This window comes from Ambystoma mexicanum, chromosome 2q (assembly GCF_040938575.1).
Source record: "Ambystoma mexicanum isolate Mex_15411 chromosome 2q, UKY_AmexF1_1, whole genome shotgun sequence".
Lineage (NCBI taxonomy): Eukaryota > Metazoa > Chordata > Amphibia > Caudata > Ambystomatidae > Ambystoma > Ambystoma mexicanum.
Window position 1 is genome coordinate 1,097,356,352 of NC_090924.1, and position 17,524 is coordinate 1,097,373,875.

The following is a 17,524-nucleotide window of genomic DNA, read 5'->3' on the forward strand; positions in this document are numbered from 1 at the left end:
CTTCTTTTCTCAGAAAATTGGAAATTTCTAACTCCTGTCCTGTGTCTCCACCAAACTCCATACACGACTCCTGTTATACTTTCAGAAATTCCGCTCAACTGCTTGAAACTTGTCACCCTTGAACAAGTTAAGCAGGAGCTGCAAGGCACACGACCTCTCAGGTGGGCAAGGACGATGAAAGGCAGTTTAGAATGTTCATTGTCCTCTCTATAAACAATCTCCAGCCAATTAGAATTTAGACTGAGAACCTCCACCTTGGCTTGGGGTATTTTCCATAGACTGCAATGAAGGTTAAGGGCAAAATTGGCTGTTTAAAAATATAACCCATAATAACTTCCCAAAACCTTTCTATACTAAATATGTGTCTCCCCTGACCCAATGTAAATGAGTATATGATACTGTATGTAAAGAATATGTAGCTCCAACCTGACAGTACCCCCCTCCTAACGCCCAGTCCCTGGGCCACTTTTCAATGGAAATTTTTTATGGAATCTTTCAACCAAACGAGGAGCATCCACATCACTTGCTTTCTCCCAAGTGCGCTCTTCAGGACCAAAACCCTCCCAATCAATGAGCTACTGTAGCTTTCCTCTTACTCTTCTAGAGTCCAGAATTCTCTTAACCAGAAATTCTTCAGAAGCATCTTCCTCAATCACAACTGCTGAAGGAGTAGGAGTTAATCTAGTTCCTTTAACCACAGGTTTTAATAAACTAACATGGAAAGTTGGATGAGTTTTCATATGACTGGGTAATTTAAGACGAACAGCCACTGGATTAATCACCTTTTCAACAACAAACGGTCCTACGAAACGAGGACAAAACTTATTTCTTCCTTTAATTCTCAAAAACTTGGTTGATAACCACACCAAATCTCCCTCACTATATTGAGGACTAATCTTTCTTTTACGGTCACCAAACCCTTTGTATTTTTTTTAACTCTCCACCAACACCCCTTTACCTTTTCCAAATTTCTTTTCATGACTTCTAATCTCCTTTCGACTTCTGGGTTTCCTGAATCATTATTAATCTCAATACTAAGAAAGCGAGGATGAAAACCTCGTCCCAAATAAAACGTAGACATAGAGGTGGCATCCTTACTACAGTTGTTATATGCGAATTCTGCAACCCACAACAAATCTACCCACGCTTCACCTGTCTGCAGATAACACCTCAAATATTTCTCCAACTCCTGATTTATCCTTTCTACCTGCCCATTGGTTTCGGGATGGTAACCTGATGATAAACATACCTCAACTCCCAATCTCTTACAAAAAGCTCTCCAAAACTTAGAAATAAATTGAGACCCTCTATCTGAGATGACCTGACTGGGAATTCCATGTAATCTTACCACTTCTTGCAAGAAACTGTGAGCTAAACTATCAGCGGTAACCTCTCCCTGCATTGGAATGAAATGTGCTTCTTTAGTGAGTAAATCAACTACAACCAATACTGATGTACACCCTTTATCTTGTGGAAGATCCGTGATGAAATCTAAAGACACTGAGTACCAAGGTCTCGGTGGAACTGGTAACGGCTCCAATAACCCAGAAAGCTTTCCGATGAGATTCTTAGATCTAGCACAAACTTCACAGGTCTTAACAAAATTAAGGGTACCTTGTCGAATTTTTTCCCACCAAAAATTTCTTCTGATCAACTCAAGAGTCTTCCGATACCCTGGATGTCCTGCCAAGACTGATTCGTGACACTCCTTCAACATTTTTTCTCCAAGTTCAATTGATGGTAAATAGAGTCTGTCATCTAAATAAGGTAAACCATCTTTAATTTTGCGAGCTGGATCTAAACGAACCCAATCTTGAAGTTGTGTTTCAGAAATGGATTCCCGTACTTTCTTGAAGATTTCCTTCTCCTTTTCAATCCCAGCAAGAACAAAACCTTCTGGAGCGATCAATGACCGACTTAACCTCACTTTCTGGAAACTTCCGTGACAGAGCATCTGCTTTTTTATTTAGATTATCTGGCTTAAAAGTAACTATAAAGTCATAATCCGCAAAAAATAATGACCACCTAAGTTGTCGAGGTGTCAGTTTTTGCTGTCTTCAAAAAAAGTAAATTTCGGTGGTCAGTTAATACTGTCACAGTGTGACGTGCTCCTTTTAAAAAATGTCGCCATTCTTCAAATGCTGCTTTGATAGCAAGAAGCTCTCGGTCTGAAATGGTGTAATTTTCCTCTGCAGGTGAAAATCTCTTAGAAAAAAGTAGGCCACTGGATGCAATTGTCCTGTAACATTATGCCTCTGAGACCACACTGCTCCCATTGCCACATTGGAAGCATCAGCCTCTACAAAAAATGGTTTGGAAGTAGGAGGATGAATCAAGATAGGAGAGGTAATGAATTTCTCCTTCAAAATTTGAAAAGCCTCATCAGCCTTAGCTTCCCATTCAAATGGAACTCCTTTTATTAAAAGTCGAGTTATTGGAGCTACTAAACTGGAGAAGCCTTCAATGAATCTTCGGTAAAAATTGGCAAATCCCAAAAAGCTCTGGATCTCCTTCACCTTAGTTAGAGTAGGCCAATCACGAACCGCTTCCACCTTTTTTGGATTCATTTCCAGGCCACAAGGAGTGATCACAAATCCTAAAAATTCTACCGAATCCGTATGGAACTGACTCTTCTCCAATTTAGCGTAAAGATTATTCTCTCTCAATTTTCTTAAGACCTGTCGAACGTGAATTTTGTGTTTCTCCAAATTCTGGGAAAAAATCAAAATGTCGTCAATATAGACGATAACAAAAACATCAAGAAATTCTCGAAGAAACTCATCGATAAAAAATTGAAAAGCCGCTGGGGCATTGCAAAGACCGAAAGGCATCACTTGGTACTCGTACAGGCCAAATCTGGTCTTAAATGCCGTCTTCCACTCATCCCCCTCTTGGACCCCTCTTGGACCCTTACAAGATGATAAGCTCCACGTAAATCCAACTTAGAAAATATGGTAGCACTTTGGATTTGATTTAACCTTTCAGAAATGAGAGGGAGAGGATACCGATTTTTTACTGTCATTCTATTTACCGCCCTGTAATCTATACAAGTTCTGAGAGAACCATCAGCTTTAGGCACAAAGAACAATGGTGAGGCTGCCGGCGATTGAGAGTGCCGAATAAATCCCTTAGCCACATTTTCCTTTAAATATTCTTTCAAATAAACATTCTCTTTTTCTGTCAAGGCATAAACCCTACTGCTTGGTAAAATAGCTCCAGGCTCCAACTCTATCTTGCAGTCAAAAGGTCTAGGAGGAGGCAACTCCCCAGCTTCCTTTTCATCAAAAACATCCCAAAAATCCTGATAGCAAGTTGGAAGTTCACCCACAACTGCTCCAATGTCAAAACCTATTGCCCCTCTTTCTGCAAGTGAAAATGAAACGGAATTCACAACTTTTTCTTTCTCTTCAAAAGATTTTCCTGAAAGACAATGTTCCTGACAAAAGGTTGATTCTAAGGATACTAGAAATCAATTCTGGGATTATGAAGTGTAAGCAAGGGCATACCCAAAATAATTTTCAAGATTGGCGCGTCAATTAACTCAAAAGAGATATTTTCTTTATGACCTCCAGTCATCTCCATCTGAAGTAACTCTGTATTATGAGTTATTGGACCTGAAGAAAGAGATGTCCCATCAACTGCCCTGACCTGCTCCATTTCTTTCTTTGCAACTATAGGAACACCTAGAGTTTTTGCCAATCCCCTATCCATAAAATTACCCGTAGCTCCTGAATCAATAATAATTGGCCCAGAACCTAAAAGTACTTTTTCAAACATCAAGGATACGTTCACAGTTATGTGAGGAACCACTGTCTGTATTGTGTTAGCCACTTGTTGTACTCTGCCTGAAGATTTGGAGATCTTCTTGGGGGTAAAAGGACAGGTTTCAAGAAAATGACCACTCCTACCACAGTATAAGCACAAATTATTCTCCCTTCTTCTTGCCTTCTCTTCCTTGGACAACGGACCTCTCACCCGGCTCTGCTGGTCACTTATCTTTGACTTCACTTCTCTGTTCACCACCTCAACTTTAGGCCTCTCCATTCTTCCTGGAAACCTAACCTCTCCCTGAGAACGTCTACGCTCTAAATGTCTTTCTGTTAAACGAAAATCCAACTGAACTACCAAATCAATTAAGGCATCTAAAGTATTTGGTCGCTCCAAAACTCCAGCCAGAGCATCTTTTAACTCATCCTTTAAGCCCCTATAAAATAAGGAAGCCCTCTTCTCCTCTGGCCATTTACTTTCTAATATTAAAGTTCTAAATTGAGTGATATAAGAAATCAACTCCTTTCCTCCCTGGCGCAGTTCCAGTAATTCTCCATTAACCTCTAAAGATAACTGTGTCTTATCAAACATTTTCTTAAATTCGGTCTGGAAAAGGGAATAATTATTCAAAGCCAAATTCTTTTGACTCACCAAAAGACTTCCCCACGCAGAAGCTTCTCCAGATAAATATGATAAGATGAATGTTACCTTTGAAGCATCTGTGGAAAACAACTCTGGACGACTTAAAAAATGCAATTCACACTGAGTCTGAAAAATTTGAAACTTTCTTGAATCTCCTAAGAAACGTTCGTGAGCGGCCAAAGGAACAGGCATAACTAAAGTTACTAAACCTCCCCCTGACCCTCTGGGAAGCCTAGGTTCTTGTTCTTCTCCTACTCTCACCAATTCAGGTGGGTTTAAGCACCTTCCGAAACTTCAACTTCTCTTTCTTGTATTTGAGTTACCTTTAAATTTAACTCATCCATTCTTTGACAAAGACTTGAATATTCCTGATGAGCCACCCGTAACTCTTCTCTCATTTCCCTAGCCATTACTCCCAATGCCTCCATGGCTGTCGCATCGGGGTTCATAACAGCTTGGGCAGACACTTTTTTTATAGACCTTTCATACTGTCATGCTGAGAACCTGGTGTCTGCAGAAGCTGCTGAACCCCCGACAATCCACCCAAAATGTGGCACTCTGAGCTGACATATATATAACTGCTCAGTTTACCTCACTTTCAGGGAAAAGGGGAAGGGACAAAGAAACAAACACTAGGCTGGAAGCTATCAACTCGCTGGTTCATCACCTGTAGTTAAAACATAAACATGCAATACACCTCATTACTCAATGGGTTACTATACTAACCTTAAACTCTATGGCCCTCATTACGACCCTGGCGGAAATTGAAAAACGATGGCGGAAATGCAATACCGCCATCGAATACCGCCCGTTGCGATTATGACCCGTCACCGTAAAGTACGATGCCATTAGCGACACCGTAGTGAACGCCAACGCTAACTGCACCAAGTACGCGCACGCGCGCACTGCGAAACCGTAATTACCACCATGGCGCAACGGTACGGGAATTCTGACCCTAGCGGACATGTACCTAACGCCATCAAGAATGGCGGAAAGTACCCTTCCGCCATGGTGATAAGTACGGCATCGCAAACCAACCGTAAAAGGCCTTACTGAGTGCCTGTACACCACTCCCTGGCCACATTGCACAACTCCTCGTAGGTGCAATGAAGTCAAACAATGCAACCAGTGAAATGTACAAGTCACCCATGCATGCCAACGAACAAATGAATGTAGGGGCTCCAAGTGCCTTGTGAGTGGCCATCCATATTAGCCATGGCACCATTGCCGTACTGATGCAGCACAGGCATGTGAAGCTCCAAGTACAGCAACATGAACTGAAAACTGAGACAAACAAAAACAGGCCCCCCATCGCTTGACACCAGTGCAAGGCAACATACAAAGCAGTATCCTGAGTGAGACTGCACCAGCCCTGTACTCCTGCCAGTAAACAAACCAACCAGCAGCATAAGCATGGACCACACAAGTTGGCAGAGTGACCGAGCAGCCAGGCACATCTCAAGAGGGGCCAATGGGAGCAGCAGGGCACAGATGGCACGAATACAGAAGCCATTCCAATGGACATGACCTCAGTCTCCCTCCAAGAAACGCACGCAAACACAGGCACCTGTGACCAGCCATATTCTGAAAATCACATCATTCCACCAATCCACCTGGCTGACCGGCATCTGTTACACAAAAGCCAATCCCCCTCCCATGACCATGACATCATTAAAACAGTCATAATGGCAGCCCCTATCCCTGACCTTACTGCCCTTCGTAGGCAAACGCGCCCAGTACAGTACCACGCAACTATGCTCAGAAGGCCGAACCCAAAGCAGATCTCCTCACAATCCATCGCTCCACAAATAGGAATATGCTACATTACTTGCAAAGAATAACGCTACAAGGTCAATATCATAATCAAAATTTAATGCACAACAAAATCACCCGGGCCATACAGCTATTAGGTCATGAACTCCAAATCATATCTCATAATTGTGGGCTGCATCCGCAATAAATGACCAGCTTCTTCTTGTGTGACGCCCTGTTCCTCCATGGTACACAGGGGCTACATCCACGTTCAAAAAGGCAACATGGAAGCGCCTAGAACCGCAGGGCCGTCCCATTAGGTAGGCACTAGTCCAGCTGAAAGCTCGAAATGTTGCTCCTAGCCACTAGTACTGCATAAGGGCATGTGGGCCATTGGCGATCGTCCCATAAGATCGTAATGGTGCTCCACTGATTAACACGAAGCAGCAGGTGTCGGGAGTAAAAGCCATCTGCAGGAGTGGCATACAGATGGCAGCGGCAAAAGGGGAGGAGATACCTGTCACCCAAATGAAACGAAAAAGAATAGTATGGGCATCTGAACTCCATTTGCATTACTCACTTCAAAGATCACACTAAATCCACAGCCATATGCATGCTAGCCCACTCAAAAGGATCATTCGCACCCAATAATCACTTGCGAATCATAACCATATAAATCGAGTTGAAAACACTATTACAAACGAGTGTTTGTGTGCATGTGTCGGTTAAAACAGAATCCATTAGATGGGATTAGTAACATGCATAGACACAAGTGTTTGAAGGCGCGTAGAGACAGGGAGGGTTCAACAAGGGCAGATAGACGATGGCCCCACTATGGCAGCCCTGCATCACATAGCGCAGAGGAAGTTGATAGATTCCAAAAAGCCATGTACATGGCAGACTCTCTATTAAATCATCTGTCCATGCATCCATACATCATTCCCTCATCCCGGTATAAAAACGCCTGATTATTTACTCACATAACATTAGAAATTTCCATTGAATCTGTGCTTAATGCAGTCTGCTAAATCCACTGTGCTCCAGGCCGGAATTCTAGTGTTGTGAAGTAACATGTATTTGGGAACGTCCTGCCTTATCCTCCACTACGCTATTGCGCATCCCATACTATTCATATCAATCATTGCATTCACGGCATGGCCCCTGTCCCAAGGACATTAAACAATAGAACTTTCTATCTGCAGTCAGACCTGTGGGCGTCTCCTCGCCGCTAGCTGGAAACCGAAAGCGCTGTCCTTCGAATTCCTCATTTGCAACATCACGTCGAAAAGGCACCTGTGACCGCTTGAAATCACAAATCCATCCATTTAGTGCGGCAGTGTGTGAAAATGGCAACTGGCTACACTCACAAATGGGACGCCCCGCCCGTCGGTGAACCGCGGTACAGCGCTGCATGAGGGTCCACCGTTAATCGAGTACTACATTCCACGGACCCTTCACAAGTATGTTCCCGACTGCAAAGATAGTATGTGAAACAATGGGAGCATAGCAGAATTAACATATGAAGCAAAATCTCACTGCCATCGAGATGAAATACATGATTGTAATAGCAAGATGCCATGCGTCGATTTGCAGCGTTGTGTGCGGGACGTGCTCGCCCAAAGGGGATTGCAGCTTGCACAGGTGGAATGAATCACCACAGGTGGAGGCTATACAGCTTGGATACACATAAATTGCACACCCAAACCCCTCCCACAACCACACCCACTCCAAAATGCTACCGGCAGGACTTGCGATGTTGGCCCTGGGGGACCTGATAGCACTGCAAGTACTCCAACTTCAAGAAGAAGACGAACACCAACTACTACAACAACCGGCCGCACAGAGGAGACGCAGGAGGAGGAGGAGGGCAAGGCAGGGCCAGCAAGGCCCACCAGCACAGCCACTACCACCACGCAGGCAGCCCGCAATCCCACGCCTCCGAGCACATCCGTTCAACCTCACTGATGAGCAGATCACACCCTCTACCGTTTGGACCGGGACACCATAACCGCCATTGTGGACATGACACACGCTGACCTTGTCAGCATGATAGATAGCCCAACCGCCATCCCACCCCTACTGAAGGTGGTGTCTGTACTCCACTTCCTGGCCACAGGCACCTACCAGCACACAGTCGGACAGTTGCATGGCATTTCACAGCCACTGTTATCACGGACACTATTGCAAGTGCTCGATGCCCTCCTGAAGCACGCAGACGACTACATCTCTCTACCACGCTCGGAGCAGGAAATTACGAACACAAAAGTGGGATTCCATGCACTTGCCGGCATACCGGGTTGCATTAGTGCCATCGACTGCACCCATGTGGAATTGGTTGTCCCACATGCCATGGAGGCCCAGTACCGCAACCGAAAACAATATCATTCTCTTAATGTACAAATGGTGTGTGACTCAAACAGGATCATTACACATTGTTGTGCCCGATTTCCTGGATCAACCCATGATTCCATGGTCTTACGGAACTCAACAATACCACGCTACATGGAGCGACATGCAGGGAACAGATCCTGGCTACTCGGTGAGTCTCATTTCATGCATGATAATGTGGGGTATGTGATGCGGCAATGACCTGCCAGGAAGGGGGGGGGGTGCTTACGTAGCAATGTCATTCCTCAAACATCCTTTATTGTCCACATACAGGTGATGCCGGGTATCCACTGAAGAGATGGCTCCTCACACCACTCCGGAACCCACAGGACCAGCATGAGGAGGACTACAACCATGCCCACTCACGTACCCGTGTAGTCATAGAACAGGCATTCGGCCTACTGAAGGGTCGTTTCCGCTGCCTCAGCAGGTCTGGCGGGGCACTCCTGTACCGCCATGAGAAGGTTGCTAAGATGGTCATGGCATGTGTCATGCTACACAACATGTGCATACGTAGAAATGTGCCCATGCCCCCTGACGCAGAACTGCAAGCACCAGAATATGGTCATGATGTGGGTGGGGATGTGGCAGAACCTCAAGGAGTCCGCGAGGCACAGGAGGGCCGTGAAATTCGTCAGAATATCATAGATTCATGCTTCTAGCACTCACGCCTGGTGGTTGATACATGGACACGGGAGTTGTGGCACTGTGTGTGTCTGGAACATGCACAATATGAACTGTACGCCTATGATGGCCTCGTACACAAAGATCAATGTCCACACATCTCATTGGATGATTGTGAAATGTTTATAGCAAATGTGAAATTGTGTTACACACCCCATCGACCCGCCACCCAAGTAAGCCCAACACACCCCCTCCACCCTCCTACCTCCCCCCCGAACACCAGTGTCCAAGGATGCTCATTGTCAGTGGACAGACGCTATTGCAAGCCCCCTCTCCGGGTATCAGGGGCACCCCTGCCTGTGGAGCGCAGGTTCCTCCCAGATCTACGTTGGGGGCTGCCCTGGACGGAACTTGCAACGGATGATGTCTCTGCCTGCTCACGTCCATGCATGTCCCTAAGGGTTTGTGAGAGCTCAGTGAGCACACGGCGCACAGCGGCAAGTTCAGCACATACGTCTTTGGACGTCGCATGCAGTTCCCCCCTCAGGCTCTCGGTGCTTCTCTCCATTTGTACTCTCAGGCTCTCGGTGCTTCTCTCCATTTGTACTCTCAGGCTCTCGGTGCTTCTCTCCATTTCTGCCCTTAGTGTCTCTGTACATGTTTCTATGGCTGCCTTGGTAACCCCACATTCATCAGCATGGTCCTTGAGGAGCGTGGCCAGTTGCTGCTGTTGCACGATCACCTGGTCGAGGGACTTTTGCCTCTGCTGGGCCATGGCCATTTGCGGTGGTGTCACAGAGGGGCTGATCACCTCATGTTGCCTTGACACAGGGCTTGTGGGGGATGGCCAGTCGTCGTCTTGTGAGTGCCCCTGCGTGGTATCCTCATGTTGTACGGGATGAAACAAACAGGGGGATTGAGACAGGTCATGGATCGATCGTACATCGACATCACCGTTTTCTGTGTCGGAGCATGCTGCCATTAATGCAGTGTCACCTATGGTGCTGCTGCCACCAGAAGCAGTGCCTTATGTGGCATCCATTGGGGGGGCCTGTGGTGGTGGTGGTGTTGTGGCCATGCTGGCTGCTGGGGTGCCTGTTGAAGTCCCCTCCTGTGTGCTGCCACTTGATTTGTGCTGCTGCCGTGTCTTGATGCGTGCAGCTGAGGTGGAGGGTCTTTGGCCGTTGGTCTTGGCCCTCTTTGCAGGTGTGCTGGTAGGGGTGTCTTGGAGCTCGTCGTTAGAATCGGACCCTGTGGTGGAGTAAAGGAGGGCGAGCGTTATTAATGGGTCTGTGGGAATTGGAATGGCAATGTATCACATGCATTGGGGTGGTACCTGAGGGTGATTTGGGTCAGGGCCTTGGAGGTGGTTTCATTTTTGTGTGGATTGAGGGTGCAGTTGTATTGCAGCCTGCAGTTAGGGGGTGCCTGCTGCACGTGTAGAGGGTGTTTTTAGGAATTTTAATTATTTATTTATTTAATGTGACTTTTAATGTCCGCTATCAGGCCAATGTAAGTGGACATTCTCCTGGACATGTGTTTCTGTTGCACTATGTGGACACATGGTACTTCACATGATTGGACATTGTGGTTTTCGCATGGTTTTATTTGGGCCACCTACCTGATTCTTCGGATGTCTGCACTCCTTTCTCCATCCCTCCGACTCCCTCTATGGTCTCCATTCCAATGGTGGAGGCACAGATTTCTTCCCAGGGGGTCAGCTTGATGGGTGATTCCGATCCTCCCCCGGTAGCTGTGGCAATGTTACGGTTGGCGGATAGTATGCTCCGTACGCGTATCCGCAAGTCGTCCCATCGCTTTCTGCATTGCTGTGGGTTGCGGGGTGCGGTCCCCACCGCACTTACCCGCTGTGCCACCAGGGCCCATATGGCCTTCTTGTTCGCAAGTGCCGTCCTGGTCATTTGCGTCGAGAAGACGACGGCAGCATTCTCCTGGAGGGTCTCTGTGAGCACCGTGAGTTCCTCACGTGAGAAGTGGACCTGCCGCTTGCGGTCGCACGCTTTTTTCGCTACTTTTCCCATTGTTTTGGTTTCACTAGGGTGGATGACGGGTTGGGATGTCTCTCAGGGTAGTGTTTTTAATGGTTGTGTGAATGTTCTGATTTTATAGGTGTACGGCGTGCTGTTTCCCGTTCCGGGACCATGTTTTTGCTTCCGTTTCCGTATATTTACGGTCACCGTATTTTCCGATTGCCGCTCTTTACGGTGACCGCTATGTACGGTGGCGGAATTGCACCTAGGTCGCCGTACGACGGCGGTGAGGGGCGTTTTGGGGACATTTTCGCCATCGCGGACTTTGCACTTCCGCCAAGGCGTAGTGCTCGTGCCCGATGGGTCAGAATTAGCCGCACTTTACTCTGTCGTGCCATGGCGGAAACGCTATTTACGCTATGGCGGTCAGGTCAGTTGCTTTCCGCCAGGGTCGTAATGAGGGCCTATATCCTTTACCAAAATAGTCAAAAAACCATACCTGGTACTTCTCTTCAGTATGCCCAGAGAAGCGATAAGCAGACAAGACTTCCTTACTTGTGGACCAGAATCTTATAGATCATTCAGCCTTCTCAGTAGGTCCATGAATGTAATTTTTAACTTTGTAGTTCGTCTGCTCAACCCTAAGATTCTTGAACAAGGTCTAAAGTTCTTCAAATAAGTTTAAGGAAGTTCTTTTAAGTTCTTGTATTTGTTTTTATATTTTCTTTGTAGAGTGTCTTTTACTCAGGAACGAATTTTAAACTTGCGATGAAATCTTCACGTGGAAAGCCAGCACACGCGCTAAAATCCAAACCGCGGGTAAAACGCAAATGCGCTGAAAATCCAAACCGCGGGATAAAACACACGCGCTTTAATCCAAGTCGCGGGAAATACGCACACGCGCTGAAAATCCAAATCGCGGGTAAAACGCACACGCGCTAAAGTCCAAGACGCGATAAAAACTCACTCGCGCTAAAGTCCAACCCACGAAAAAATACGTATACGCGCAAAAACCAAATCGCGGGAAAAAGCACACACGCTTTATTTTATCACGTAGAACCCCCCCCCTCGCGCATATGAACAGTAAACGCGAGTCCAAAGTTCACGCTCGCGCTTCACTCTCACGCGCAGAGACACACGCGCGGCCTCAAAGTAACGGGAAAAAACTCACGCGCTAGTTTGAAATGACACGTAGAGATGAAAACAAACGTACGCGCTTCAATTTTTTAGATACAGATTTGCGAATTCAATCCCTTTAAATTAATATAACCTTTTTACAAAGTTCATCAAAAATGGAAAGTCACTTATCTTGTGATTGAGACTTGAAAACTTCTTTTCTCAGAAAATTGGAAATTTCTAACTCCTGTCCTGTGTCTCCACCAAACTCCATACACGACTCCTGTTATACTTTCAGAAATTCCGCTCAACTGCTTGAAACTTGTCACCCTTGAATAAGTTAAGCAGGAGCTGCAAGGCACACGACCTCTCAGCTGGGCAAGGACGATGAAAGGCAGTTTAGAATGTTCATTGTCCTCCCTATAAACAATCTCCAGCCAATTAGAATTTAGACTGAGAACCTCCATCTTGGCTTGGGGTATTTTCCATAGACTGCAATGAAGGTTAAGGGCAAAATTGGCTGTTTAAAAATATAACCCATAATAACTTCCCAAAACCTTTCTATACTAAATATGTGTCTCCCCTGACCCAATGTAAATGAGTATATGATACTGTATGTAAAGAATATGTCGCTCCAACCTGACAGTACCTGACATCACTATTATCCCAGTAGCCAAAAAGATAAAGACTCTTGGCGTTATCCTGGATGCAGAGTTAACTATGAACCAATATGTTGCCCAGATTTGCTCTTCCTGCGGCTTGGTCAATAAACTACTTTGTAATATTTGACCTTTTTGTATCACATGAAAATGCAGCCATCCTGGCCACTGCTCTTGTGAACTCGTGCCTGAATTACTGCAACAGTCTCTTGAGTGTCTATTCTCAGCTCAATTTGTCATCACTTCAGATCTCCCAGAATTGTGCCTTTCGTGCCATTTCTGGCCTTTCTAAACGGGCTCATATTGCAGATACCAGGCGGGATCTTCACTAGCTTCCAGTGAGGCACAGAGTCACCCATAAGCTCCTCATGCGGACCCACAAATGTGTACTCAATTGTCATGATGCCTACCCCCGGGGAACCAGACCAGGTCCAGCAACCACGGAAGCAGGCATCAAGTTATTTTGAGCAAGCCCAAAAACCCCTGCTAGGGGCTGTTTGGGTGCGGTCCTGGCACCTATGGCGCCAGGCTCATATGGAGAGTCAGTCCTGGCGCCATAGGCGCCAGGCTCATAGAGTAGAACTTACCTGATGCAGACCATGCTGCAGAGCTCCAAGCCAAATGAGGCTTGGAAGGGACTATTTTACCTAGGGACTATTTTTTACTCGGGTGGGGCTGGGGAGGAATACTTACCTTGGACTACTTTGGAGGCTATTTGAACCATGCCGAAGAGCAGCACACGCTTTGCATTATTCTGCATCCAGCAGCATAACGCTCACCGTGTCTGCAAGCCTGCATCCACCTCGAGTCTGCCACGCTCGCCTGTCTGCAGCTCTTAGAAAAAGGGAGGAACAGAAGGAGAAGAGGTTAGAACAAGAGCAAAACCTTTGATCCTTACCTGAATTCCGGATCCACCGCACCTTCGAGCTGGAAGAAAGATGCATTTTACACACGCCGCCTTGCCTGCTGCTGCGCCGCGCTGAACTCAACGGCCTTTGCAGCACCCTCACGATCCACTGCATCCTTCTGCACGTTCCCGCCGCACTCTGGCACCTAAGGGGGACACAAGAACAGCAAAGGTGAGCCAAGGGAATAAACAGAGGTAATAGTAACTAACCCTATAGACTTACCTGATTACCGCCGGGGGTACTATTCCTCTTCACGGGTCGGCGCAGTCTCCATTGCATCCTCGCCGTACCTGTAACGCTCACCTGATTCCCGCAGAGGCGCCGGTCTTGACTGGGTGAATGCCGTATCTTCAAAGGTGATGTGTAACACACGGTTGGCTCTTTGGGCTGGACCTCTGTGCACTGTATGTCTGACTCGAAGAGTAAGATGTCTGTAGATAGAAAATATGGGATTAATGAACTGGGGTTATTGGGTGCCTCTCTCCTCTTCCCTTTCTCTTCTCCTGTAGAACCCCAATGGTTATCGCCCTCACCTTAGGTAAGTGCACGCCAAGCTCTCCATCTGCCTCGGGGCAGGGTGCCGTAACCAGTTTCTTCACTGGATAAGGGTGCAGGCCTCTTGACCTCAGAGGACTGCTGTCCGTCGTTAACTGCACAAACGGTAAGTTCTGGGCACTTCAAATGTCTTAAAGTCTTTTGTAATGATATTTCTTGTTTTGCAGGGTTCTGGCGATGGCGGATGGCGGGCTGATGAGAGTTGAGGATCGAACCCGCGTGAGGAATAGAAGCGCCTGGAAGCACGTAAGTAAGCGCTTGTAGCCTGCTTCACGATGCACACTAACTGTCCCTTTTATCTTGCAGGTACAAGTTCGGAGCTTTAGAGAAGCTGAAGGGTGCTGGAATACCCACTGGATTCGGCGTGGGAAGGAGTAATGGCACGTGAGTAATAAAGTTGCCCAATGTCTTTAAACGCACTTTCTTTTGTCTTTCAGATGCGGGATGCAGCGCCGAAGGCCTCCGGAGCGTGCGAAGAGCTGGTAAGCTTTTGTCTTTCAGATGCCGGAATGCAGTGCGAAGACCTCCGGAGCATGCGAAGAGTAGGTAAGCCTTTGTCTTTCAGATGCCGGAATGCAGCGCGAGGCATTGGTGACAGCCGATGGACCAGGTAAGAGATGCGCTGCCACTGAAGACCGTAGTGCTAACCTGTTCTTTCTTTCTTTGTCTTTACAGGTGCTGCTGAAGACTGGATTCCAGGATGGTAAGCCTTTATTCCCTTAGGCCCAGGATCAGAAGCAGAAGACACGATGAGCGTTCTGCTGCAGAGAATGCAGAATAACGCAAAGCAAGATTCATCCATCGGGTGTGGTTTAAATAGCCTCCTGTAGTGCTTAGGTGTCTCCTTCCACAGCCATGCCTAGGTAAGAAAAGAGTTCCTGCTTTCCAGAAGAGTTCCAGTGTTCTGCACCTAGGGAGTGGCTCCTGCCCCACCCAACAGGAAAGGTAGTCCCAAACAGAAGAGGATCAGGGGTTCAACTGGCAGGTAAGTAAGCAGCATGGTCTGCTACAGGTAAGTCCACCCAAGCATTATGAGCCCGGCGCTTCCAGCGCTGGGACTGGGCATCTTTATGAGCCTGGTGCCACTGGCGCCAGGACAGGGTCCAAAAGGTCCCAATTGGGACTGGCTGGCACTCGGAACCGGGGTTATGGGTCTGCTTCCAAGGGAGTCGGGCAAGTCCTGATCTTTTGGAAGCAGAGATCATGACAGCACCCCCCCTCAAGGCCCCTCCCAAACCGGGCTTCTCCGGGGGTTTGGGCTTGTTAGGAAATGTTCGATGAAATCTTTTGATTAGCCGAGGCGCGTGGACATATTCTGCAGGTTCCCAGGATCTTTCTTGGGGACCGTAGCCTTTCCAGTCAATCAGGTAAAATAGTTTAGATTTGGAGATCTTGGAATCCAGGATGCTTTTGACTTCAAACTCGAGTTCTCCATCAACGAGAATAGGTTTTGGAGATGTAGTTAGTCGGGTTTGAGGTTGCACGGGTTTTAATAGAGAGACGTGGAAGACCGGATGTATCTTCATGTGAGGGGGCAAGTCCAACTTGACCGCTACTGGATTTACTATGGTAGTGATGGAATAGGGACCAAGGTATCTTGGGTTGAATGTGCGTGGTCCTTTTAGAGGTAGATATTTGGTGGATAACCAGACTTGATCTCCTACTTGATATTGGGGGGCTTCCTTCCGATGTTGGTCTGCTCCTTTCTTGTATTGTTCTTTAGCCCTTTGAAGGTGAGAAACGGCTTCCTTAAAGGCTTGGGTGATTGTAGAATGCAGGTGGTCTACTGCTGGTGTTCCAAGATCTTGGAGTGGATCCAACTCCGAGGTTCGAGGGTGACTACCGTATAAAAGAAAAAACGGGGTCTTCCCAGTTCCCGAGTGGACAGAGTTATTGTAGGCATATTCGGCTATCCAAAGGATATCTTTCCAAGTTTTTTCAGTTTGTTGTAGCATGCAGCGCAAATACTGTTCCAGAGTTTGATTGGTCCTCTCGGTTTGTCCGTCGGTTTGAGGGTGGTGGCTGGTCGAAAGTCTCACATCAATTTGAGCTGACCGACAGCAACTTCGCCAAAAATGAGAAATAAATTGACTACCTCGATCCGAAATTAGAACTGAAGGAAAACCGTGCAGTCAGACAATGTTTTCGAGAAATTCTCGGGCCAGAGTTGCTGCTGTTGGTAAGCCTTTGAGTGGAATGAAATGCGCCATCTTGGAGAATAGGTCCACGATTACTAGGATCGTATTGTATCCGGAGCATGGAGGTAGATCGGTGATGAAGTCCATAGAAAGCATATGCCAAGGGCGAGGCGGGATGTCAATAGGGCGTAAGAGGCCGGCTGGTTTTTCCTTTTGACTCTTGTTTTGGGCGCATACTCCACAGGACATTATAAAGTCTCTGATATCTTTTTTCCAAGACGGCCACCAGAAGTAGCGCTTGATCTTTTCCGAGGTCTTGGTCATACCGGGATGTCCTTCCATTAAAGAATCGTGATAACAAGAGATTACCTTTTTCTGTAAATCTGTGCTGGTGTCATGATGCCTACCTCTAAGGAGCCAGGCCGGGCCCAGCAACCCCAGAGGCAGACATCATTTTCCCCAGGGAAGTCTCAGCGGGCCCAAGTCGGGGCCCTTTGGACTCAGTCCTGGCGCCTTAGGCGCCAGGCTCATAGCGGACCCCAGTCCTGGCGCCTTAGGCGCCAGGCTCATAGAAGAGGATATGTGTTTAAGTGCTTGGGTGCACATTTACCTGATGCAGACCTTGCTGCTTCATCCAGGCCCTCTTGAGGCCTGAATGGGACTACTTAACCTGTGGGACTACTTCACCACCCGGGTGTGGTCGGGGAAGGATACATACCTGATTGGTGGAAGGATACATACCAGGAACGTCTTCCAAGGCTATTTAAACCCCACCCGAACAGCCACACATGCTTCGCGTTGTTCTGCACCTAGCAGCTGGATGCTCACCGTGTCAGCTCCTGCATCCTGACTTCAGCCACGCCTGCCAGCACCCTGGAACACCTGCAAGGGGAGAAAGGAAGAGAATAGGAGAAGAAAAGCCCTTACCTGCTAAATCTGCATCCCGGAGTCATTTCTCCAACGGCCCTGAAAAGGAAGACATC